Here is an 11,069-nt window from a genome sequence, read left to right as displayed (position 1 = left end):
TGTCAGCTTGGCTGTATCTTAGCCAGGGAAACTGGTCAAGCCACTCGATTCGAAATCTATACATTTTCTCACTTTTACTTTCAGTGGACTCCGGCTGGGAGTCGATCGTATGTGGCTCATTTTCTGATGCCGTCTCCGGACCAGTGTTTGACAAAAACGGAGAGGTTGATGGCTCCGTGTCAGAGCGCTGGCTCAGAATTTTGGACTGATCAGGCCTTAACTTAACGAAAAAGTTATCAATTGTTCTTTTCATATTTTCTCAATACCAACTTCATACACTTCTGACCTGGGCTACTCACCCTTCTCTATCTGCCCGCACTTTCAAACGTAAACACAAGTAGGTCTGCAGGAATATCTGGACCACGGCCAATCACAGAGGTCCCCGCCTCTGAGTATCTCTGATTGGTTTAGAACACGACATGGGCATAATGTGTGTCTGTTGAACACACGGAGACTTTCAGGGTTGCTGAAACTTTTTTTTTTTTTTCCGAGAAAATACTTGGTCGCACCGGTGCAACCAAGTATTTATTTATTTATTTATTTATTTTTTTTTACTTGGTCGCACCAGTGCAACCAAGTATTTTTTTATTAGTCGCACCATGGAGAAATTTGGTCGCATTTGTGACCAAATTGGTCGCACTCTAGAGCCCTGCTATACCTGACAGGTGGGATAAAAGGAGAGAATGGCTTGGGAGACATTTCCACTTACAGGAAAAAAAAAAAATTGGTATACCAACTTGCACAGTAGAAATGAACTCATCTCCACTACAGATAGCAGAGTTTTACATACAAGAACAAATATGGATCAAATAGTCATGTACCTGTGACAAATCTTGTCCCTCCTTTCTGTGCAGCAACCAGAGGTGCAGGGGTGAATGGTTGTTTGCTTTTCTGAGTCCATGCTGATTCCATGCTTCCTGGAATGACTGAAGATGTTGAATGTGATGCAAAAAGCATCTGTGCAGAGCAAACAAGTGAATTTTTTCACCAGGGTTGAGCAGTCCTTGAATCTCCAGCTGGGTGAAGATGTTTTCATATACACCCCTCCACAGGCGCTCAATGCTGATTTCCATCTATATGCCAAAGGTGATTTGCTGCTGATACACTGTACTGAAAACGCCTTGCAGTCTTAATAGATAACCGTCGCATCTTGACCCCTTCTGGATTGACTCGTCTCATTGAATCCATCAGTCGAAATCCTGATTAACAAACAGATCATGTCTTAGTACTAACAACTACAAAAAGACTGTATTGTAAACACTAATGCATATGGGACAGATCATCATTGTGTCAGGTAAGTATCCAGGTGCTGTACAGATTTAGTGAGGAGAGAGAATCGTGTACAGACTGGTTCAAACAGGAACATAACTGCATAACAGTGATAAGAAGATGCTAGTCATTTTTGATGCCTACATTCAAATATCACATCAAGGCCACACTGACACATGCTTTCCAGGCCGGAAACTGGTGTTTGGATATTTTAACAATATCAGCTTACTTTGAATGTATATGCCTCTGGATCGTAGATGTCCCATCATCATTCTGCAGTTGGCCGCTGAATGTCCAGCACTTTTGAATCCAAATCCACATCTCCAATAGAAGAATTCCTATCAGATTTTCTGCACATAAAACATTTTTTCATATAACAGCAAATCTCAACAAAGTTTTCCAATTAATGCTGAAAGAACCAAGGACGTAAATGTATTCTTGTTTTAGCTTTACCGAAGACACCAGAGAAAGTATGATATACACTCAACAAAAATATAAACACAACACCTTTGTTACTGCTCCCATTCCCCATGGGATGGACGTAGAGACCTAAAATTCATTCCAGATACACAATATAACCATCCCTCCCAAACAGTGGTCACAAATCAGTCCAAAGGTGTGGTAATGGGCACATCTGCTATATTGAGATAATCCATCCCACCTCACAGGTGTGCCACATCAGGATGCTGATCTGACATCATGAGTAGTGCACAGGTGTACCTCAGACTGCCCACAACAAAAGGCCACCCTGGAATGTGCAGTTTTGTCTCACAGCAAAATGCCACAGATGCCACAAGCAATGAGGGAGCGTGCAATTGGCATGCTGACAGCAGGAATGTCAACCAGATCTGTCGCCCGTGCATTGAATGTTCATTTCTCAACCATAAACCGTCTCCACAGGCGTTTCAGAGAATATGGCAGCACATCCAACCAGCCTCACAACCGCAGACCTCGTGTAACCACACCAGCCCAGGACCTCCACATCCAGCAGGTTCACCTCCAAGATCGTCTGAGACCAGCCACCCAGACAGCTGCTGGAACAATTGGTTTGCACAACCAAACAATTTCTGCACAAACTGTCAGAAACCGTCTCAGGGACGCTCAACTGCATGCCCGTCGTCCTCATCGGGGTCTTGACCTGACTCCAGCTCATCGCCGTAACAGACTTGTGTGGGCAAATGCTCACATTCGATGGCGTCTGGCACGTTGGAGAGGTGTGCGCTTCACGGATGAATCATGGTTCACATTGTTCAGGGCAGATGGCAGCTGAGAATGTCCCAGTTCTTGCATGGCCAGCATACTCACCGGACATGTCACCCATTGAGCATGTTCGGGATGTGCTTGACCGGCGTATACGACAGCGTGTACCAGTTCCCACGAATATCCAACAACCTCGCACAGCCATTGAAGTGGAGTGGACCAACATTCCACAGGCCACAATTGACAATCTGATAGACTCCATGCGATGATGTGTTGCACTGCATGAGGCAAATGGTGGTCACACCAGATACTGACCGGTTCTGGGTCCCCAGACCCCCAATAGCGCAAAAAAACTGCACATTCCAGGGTGGCCTTTTGTTGTGGGCAGTCTGAGGTACACCTGTGCACTACTCATGATGTCAGATCAGCATCCTGATGTGGCACACCTGTGAGGTGGGATGGATTATCTCAATATAGCAGATGTGCCCACTACCACACATTTGGACTGATTTGTGACCACTGTTTGGGAGGGATGGTTATATTGTGTATCTGGAATGAATTTTAGGTCTCTACGTCCATCCCATGGGGAATGGGAGCAGTAACAAAGGTGTTGCGTTTATATTTTTGTTGAGTGTATATAATGCTGCTGAAATAGACAAAACCATTTCAATAAACTCGCTATTTAACCTCAACCTTGTTATGCGTTATCAGAGAACAATCAACTGCAAACAGCAATGAAACATTCAACTATGTACTATTTAAAGCACTAATGACCCTGTTGTCTAACAAGATGTGATAAGTAAGTAGACTGTGGAAAGCTGGTGGGTCTACTCTCTGTGTAAAAGGTTCCTACAGGCTCCACTGCCCCCAGTCTCCGAGTTAACACACTAACAGCTAACACTGCTAAACGTGTCTCAACGCCGAGATGGTGCCGATAGCTTTAGCCGTAGCTGCCCCACTTAGTTTAGACAATAACAAAAAAAAAAATAGCGATAATAATTCATTGTCAAACGTCATAATTAAGGTCAACATCTAAACAATGCTGTGTACAGAATCACACAGGTGCTCAATTACAGCATAAACTTACCTTAGACCTTCCTCCGTCATTTTCCTCCTAATTGTGCTCGGAGACACAGAAAACATATCGGCAATTACCCCGATGGTTATCCCGGACAGCACTAAAGTCCTGAGTACCGCACTGGGATTTCTAGACGTGGACGGCCAACATTTGAAGACTGTACTTCCTCGGCGTATTCCAAACAAACACGGTGCTGAATTGATCTTAAACCTTCGACAATGCTGTCATCGATGCTAACATCTTGAAGAGCAATTATCATCCAGGCATTTCAGAAACATCTAAACGACTCAAAACAGTATCTACAGGTAAATGATCCCTCTCTATCTGATTTGCTTAAATGAGCAGAACTGGCTGAAGTTCACACCAGTCCGCCATCCTCCGTGACTTTTGGCCTAGCACGCTGTTGCTAGCTGTATTAGCCGTCTGCGGAGCAGGTATCCAGGAAAACTAGTCGATGGTAAACGATAAGCCAATCCGGTTGTTCAGTGATGACGCCACGAATCCTACTTCCGGGCCTGAAGTAGTCTGCATTTAATATGGCTTTTGTGTTGTTAACATGTTTAATGTTATGTATTTTCTTCTATTTGATCTCAAAAAGCTCCTAAAACAGTCAGTGATCACTGTTGATCTCCCTCGGCTTTTATTACCGCTAATCTAGAGCTGGGCGATATGAGATTTTTTCATATCACGATATGTTTTTTTCATTTCAGGCGATAACGATATCTATCACGATATAAGCCAAATAACTATATTTGTAAGATTTAAATGTACCGTTGCTCACAAGTAAAATGTGAAATAATCAGCAGCTTGTTTTTATTTAAATATTTATTTCCCATAATAAGTTCAACAGGGTAGATCTACTTAAGGAACATGAGACTTTTTCAGATAAATAAAGGCAAATATTGCAAACTACACAAAAGGCAGCCACTAAAGTGTTTAAGTTTCAAAATAGAACAAACAAAACAGACTAAATTGTCAATTCCACTTAGAAACAAAATATTAATTCTAAAAATAAATCTTAGTTTGTTTTACAGAAGAACAGACAAAACTGACTAACTTTTGTCAATATCAAATAAACTGAGAACTAAAAGGAAATTCTCAATCTCTCCTTGTTGTATAGCTGAGCTTTTCAAACAGTTTTAACAGTTACTTTAGTCTGACAAAAGCCGAATGACGAATTAGCGCTTCCAGTCAGAGACTGAGGCTACGTCCACACGTACACGGGTATTTTTGAAAACGTAGATTTTCCGTTTACGTTTTAAAAAATAATCCCGTCCACACATAAAGGCAGAAATGAAGGAAAACGCTGCTATGAACATGCCAAAGCAGCAGGTGGCACTAGATTCCTAACCGTACCGAAATGTTGGCCAATCAGAAGTCTAGAAGCCTCGGTGGGAAAAAGTAATGTGTGGAGGGACAGTAACTGTGTGTATATGTAAGCATTTAAACACTGCAGAGAGTAGAATTAACAGTAACAGTATTGTAGAAATTCATTTCACCGAAACAATAATGTGGCACACAGTGTGACGCATGCACCAGTTTATTGTATTTCCAGACTTGCTTTCGGCACAATTTGCAGTGCACGCTACTCTATTTTTTGTCAGACTTGAAATAGCCGAAATACCTTCACACTACGGAACTTCTATGGCTCTTCCGTTTGACAATCTCTCCGGCATTGGAACCATCATCTGTTTTCTCTTCGGTCACGCTCGGTTGATTTTTCTAGTCGGCACACTCATTTCCTCCATTACGCGCTGGCTCCATTACCCGCTGGCTGCTTCCCAAACAAACACACATGCGGCTTGGCACTTGTGCTGTACGTAACAAGTCACGCGATGTGACGCTGCGGCTGTGATTGGTTTGGCTCTGCGCTACTTAATTTGGATTGGCTGACTTTTTTTTTTTTTTTTTTTGAGGACAAGAGCGGCGAGGTCTATCGCGATAGCTTAATTTCTCTATCGAGTAAAAGTTATATCGCGATACATATCGTTATCGTTCTATCGCCCAGCTCTACGCTAATCATTTATTTAAGCTCAGTTTTTAAAACCTTAGGATGTAACTACAGCCCATCCCATACAGCCCATCTCATCTCATATATGAATGACTAACCTCGTATTGTGGATGGATTATCTCAGTTGTTCTCCTGGCTGACGTTTGGTCCTTTTACAGCATCATGCCATGCGATTAGATTTGCTCCTGACCACCGAGAACACTCACGTTAACTTTTATCGAGTGGAAAAAAAGTTAGCTTGTTTATATTATGCTAACATAGCTGTGTCGCTAGCGGTCACGTAGCACATCATTATATACCAGCTAGCCCAACTTCAGTAACCCTACAAACGTCACTGCTGTTTAGTTTTCTGTCTTCATTTATGCTGGAAGTGATAACAGAGCTGTACGTTTTAATTTATTTCCAAAACCCCGCAGTCAGGACATGCTATATTGTATTTAGATAGAAGCTAGCGAGCTAACTTCCTGCTAACTTCTAACTCCGTTAAATGTCATAAATTCCGTTTTCATGGATGCCTTGGATGTTAAACTCAATTGTTACACCTGGTAGAGCAGAACGCTGATCATTTTATTACAGATGAAAGACTTTAGACAGTTTTTCAACTCTCAGTAATGCCATAGTGATCGTTTGATATATGGACCTGCAGCGGAGTTTAGGTCCAGACACGGCTAGTGACGTCAGACTGAACAACCGGATAGGTGCAAAGGTCCAGCCCACTTACATTGATTGACAGACAAAGTCATTCTGCTGAAAAGTCGCATTATGAAATAAATGGCCATTGGGAAAAACGGGATTTTGAAATAAAGACTGACTTTGAAAAAAGATCATTTTGGAATAAAAACGGCTGGAAATAAATAAAATGCCTCAGGAATAATCTCTGTTATTGTGAAAAATAATGACCATGAAATAATATTTCACAATAATAAGTAAATTTATATAGCAGAATGCAATATATTTCACAATAATGAGCATTTCTTTCAAAATGTGTTCCATGATTTCACAATATCATTCTCACATTACATATCTGTGTCTGTGTCACATAGTTATTTATTTCATCTTGACCTATTTATTTATTTAATTTTGAACACTTTGGAGTTCCATAGAACTGAGCATTTTTAATTTCTCTTTGCTATTTGGGCTGATTGGGACCTGATGATGGTTAAAAAAAAAAAAAGAAAAAGGAAAAAGAAAAGAATTAAGTGATTTTTTTTTTAACCTGATTTTTGTTTCTGAGAAAAATGAGATCCACATATGAGGACATTCACATTAAATTTCGATCAAGCAGTGACAGTATAATGTCCTCGTAAGTCCATATCAGGCCCTTGTAGAGCAAAATTTTGTATTTTGGTCTAGACAGCCAAAATGTGATGTTCACATATGTCGAGGTTTAAAGGCCATGTACCAACATACTATATTTACAGCACCACTTAAAAGTCACTCTCACCTAAGTCCTTTGAGTGTTTCTGCTGTTAGACCTAAATTATACTCAAGGTGGGCTGAAAGTCCAAAACTGTTAAAATAAAGAAGAAATAAAAAACAATGACTCATTAATAAATGAATATGCATGGCTGCTGCCCATTTTAAGCAGCGGATTAATTATCCTCTGAGGTCAATTAATAATCAGTAAAAGGCTGACCTTGTCACATAGCGCTCTCATTAGCATGTTAAGTCAGAAATACATAAAATAATGTTAAAAGAAATAAAAGAAAAAGAGCATGGAATAATAGTAAGAGTAATAATAATAAAGGAATATTGACCAGAGGGATAGTAATAATTATTTTTATTAAAAAATGAATGTCATTAAATATAATGAAACATTAAATGTGAATAACAGGTGGTTAAACCTGTGTAAAGTACCTTTACACAGGTTTAACTGCCCCCTATTCAGTCATAGGGGGACTTTCACAGGACTCTACAGTCCCATGATAAACTGAGCAGGTTGTAGAATCACCTTTAGCAGCAAGGTGACTTCATCAGTCTGTAACAATGTTGTAGAGGAATGCCAGCCCACTGTTTTTTATTGAGATTTGTGAGGACTTGTTTATGCACTGCTCTCTTAAGGTCCCACAACAGCATTTCAATCAGAGTGTGAGCTTCACTTTGATTGGGTCATTGCAGCACCTTCTTTTCTTTTGTTTTTCAGTCAATCTGTTGTAAAGTTGTTGCTGTGTCTGTGTCATTCTCCTGCTGCATGACACAGTGTGGGCCAAGCTATACAGAGGACTTCATGGTCGACTCAGTGACTGTAAGGTGCCCAGGTAGGTATACTCACACCAGTAGGTGTGAGTACTTTACGGCCAAACATCTCCACCGCTTTTTCCTGGTAAACCTTACAAAGAAGCCATATGTATTCAGTCTTTTTCTAAGTGACATTTAACTGAGGCCTGTAGAGACGTAGCTCCTGGGTTTTTTGCAGTGTCTCTGAGCATTTTTGTGATTTCCATTTATTAATTGACTGAGTGATTTGATTTTTTATTCTTGCCAATGCCCGTCTTTCACATATCAAACTTCTGCATTACCACAAATCTCTAAAAGCTAAATAAAATCCTAAAAGGATAAAGAGGGAGCTAGAGTCAGTCAGTCACATTTTGCACGTGCCCACATGGAGAAAAGGTGAACACACCTGTGTGGGTGGAGACAGAGTGTGGGTTTTAAATGGAAACCTATCCCACTTACATGAATGACAGCCTCATATGTTTTCATCCTTTTAGCCAGCATTAGCCGAGCTGTGAACAAGGCCATCTGTCTAAATGTCCTATTGATGTAGGGCACTTCCTCGTGTTTACTGGGGTTAGTATTTGCATGCTAGCAGACCATTCAGTTAAATTATAAACTGGCCTTTTGTTTAGGTGTGGACTGTGATGGAAGAACAGGTTTGTATGAAATGTGTTCTTGATCTAATGGCCAACTCCAGTACTTGAGAGCCGGTGTCCTGCAGGATATAGATCTCTCCCCTGGGTCTACACACCTGAATCACATGATTAGTTCATTACCAGGCCTCTGGAGAACTTCAAGTCATGTTGGCTGTATCCCAATTCAGGATCTGCAGCCTTAAAGTACGCAGCCTCAAAGTACGCAGCCTCAACGATCCTCAAGGGCCACGTACTTATAGACCGCTAAGGCCGAGGCCAGTGTTGTCCAAGCAGTGGTCCAAACTTCAAATCGCTCAGTTCTTTTGGTTCTCCAAAACACAGAGTTCAGTAAAGGTTGAAGATACTCCCTTATCATCAATGGTGCCTTAGGCTGTTTCCGTAGAAACAAACATGGCTAAGTAACATCCCAGTGACCCAGTGTTGTACTTTCAGTAACTTATGAGGACATTTCAGCCTATACAAAACAGATTAAGCTCAATGTAAATTATTTAAATCTGCATTCAGTCTACTTGATTACGATTTCTATTGTATAAAAGTCTGTAGAAAAAAATCCACTGCGCTCCTTTACAGAAATATCATTTATGAAAATGAAGTTTGAGGTGTCCCATCGGTTTTTCAGTCAGATATGCCCTGGCACATTATGCCTGCTTTCACAACAAGCTGGCCACAATTAAAAAATTCTCAGCTTTAAGCTTCATCCCAAGACAAAACCCAGCAGGTGAGATCTAGGCCCGTTTTTTATATACAGTCTATGATTACACTGTAAACAAGGATTTCAGCAGGTAGTAACCATCAGAAAGTAATGTAGCACAGCTACATATTCACTAAGATTCAGACATGCCTCCTGTAGCTCTTGCTTTCTTGCTTTCTTTCTGCTCCACTGACCTGTTCATCTTAACATGCAGGTGCTGATCCATGACAGTTCACGGTAAAGGCCATCCTCTCGTACTCTTCTTTCATCTGTTTTCACCTTCTCCCTCTATGCTTGCTCTTGCTTTCATCTCCCTTCCTACCCTCCAATCCAAACCCTTCCCTTAAGGTTAGAGAGAGTCAGGCAGTGTGACCTTGGAGTAGTGAAGAGATGGATTTTGGAGTGTGTTCAGAGTGCTGCTTTTTCTCAGGTGCTAAGGTTGCAGAATTGTTCACACACGAAGGTAATCAATGCAATGCAGTTCTTTACAGCGGGTTTGTTACTGGTTTAACATGAACTTTTACTGGAACTGACCGGCTGATTAGTAACACACCAGAGACAATGGAAAGGATCCAGTGATTGACTGGTTGTATCCGGACAGCAATGCCAAGAGACTAATAGTCTGTCATCCACCAGCTAGGTCAAATACTTCGTTAGTTAGTTAGTTTTCATGTGTCATCTTTGACTAAAGTTGCCTGTTTATGAACTTTTTTTCCTCTCACCTCTCGTCTTTCTTATATAGAACCATTCAGACCACATGTATCAAATTCAAGGTCTTCAGGCCAAATTCAGCTGCATATCAATTTAGAGTTTCAGTAACCGAGAATTAATTAAGTCTCCATTGTGTGTTCTGCACAGTGATGAGATCCTGTGCACACCCAAAACTGAACACACACTCCACTGTGCCTGCCAGCTGATAGGTTAGCTAAAAGATTGGCACAAAAAAGAAAGCTGATGCTAAAGGCGGACAATTGCAGAAGAGCAGTAGTGTCAGACTCACTACTTCTTTACTGAGTGAATAAAAACCTGTCTTTTGTGTCTTTTGCAGAAGGTAAGTGGGATTTTAACTATGCGCTCAAATTTATTAAGACAGCCATGTGTCCGTTTCACATGTGTAAAGCTTAATTTGTTTTTATATACTTGAAAGGAGCATGTGGTCTTTTTACTCCCTATTTGAATGATAAAGTTTTTCACTTTTGCTTAAATAACACTGACCATCAAAGGAAAATTTCTTTAGAGGTTTGCAAATGCAACAAAACTGTGCAAAGGTTTTGAGTTACTCATCATTTATTTCAGGAACATGTGATGTAGGTTCAGCAATTTATTGAGAAATGCTTACATGCATATAAATATCGTAGTGCACAAGGCAGAAAACTGTGCATGGACAATGAACCCTGGAGAAGCCAATCTATGACTGGTGTTCCATTGTGTGTTTTTCTGTCCAGGCTTTTACTGCACTGTTGGTGCATTTCAGTATTGTGTTGATGAATTAAGCTGCTGCCAATTAGATGTTTTCCAGGTGGTCTGAAATGCAGCCCCAAACCTATGACAGAGCCTCCTGTTTTACGCATGGCTGTAGACACTCACTGTTGTACTTCTGTCCTGACCTCCTCCTTACACATTGACAACACTTTTAACAAAAGATTTCCTAAGAACATGACATTGAGATGCCATGAATAACTAAAGGGACCACATCAAACATAAAGCTTGTAAACCCCGCAATTAAGTTTGTATTTCTCTGAAATTTAAATCTTTTTTAGAGTTTGAGAGCACTGAAGACAGAATCTGGTGTTAACGTTCCATTTAAAGCCACAATCTGGACTATATTGCTTTAGTCGATAGACATCCAAGGCTGAATTGATTTGCTGCTCCTCTGACCTGTTGAAAGCCAGCAGCCCTGAAGAGGTCACATGACTGGGTTGTTTAGTGTGGGACGGGCTTTGAGAT

General features: G+C 40.9%; 1 pseudogene across 1 annotated transcript; it reads right to left on the bottom strand.

Moving 5' to 3' along the window:
- Positions 1 to 510: 510 nt before the first annotated feature.
- On the bottom strand, positions 511 to 3,922 carry LOC147304493 (uncharacterized; annotated as a pseudogene). Its single transcript, XR_015126997.1, has 3 exons — positions 3,557 to 3,922; positions 1,499 to 1,619; positions 511 to 1,199 (listed from the first exon to the last, which is right to left on the bottom strand). The product of XR_015126997.1 is annotated as an uncharacterized LOC147304493 (transcript).
- Between the last annotated feature and the right edge of the window lie 7,147 nt (positions 3,923 to 11,069).

Source organism: Aulonocara sp. 'chitande type north' Nkhata Bay, linkage group LG22 (assembly GCF_057382095.1).
Source record: "Aulonocara sp. 'chitande type north' Nkhata Bay isolate Kocher_YH1m ecotype deep benthic linkage group LG22, A_spYH_male_GT1.1, whole genome shotgun sequence".
NCBI lineage: Eukaryota > Metazoa > Chordata > Actinopteri > Cichliformes > Cichlidae > Aulonocara > Aulonocara sp. 'chitande type north' Nkhata Bay.
Note: the sequence above shows the minus strand (reverse complement) of the source record. Positions and strands in the feature narration are given on the sequence as shown.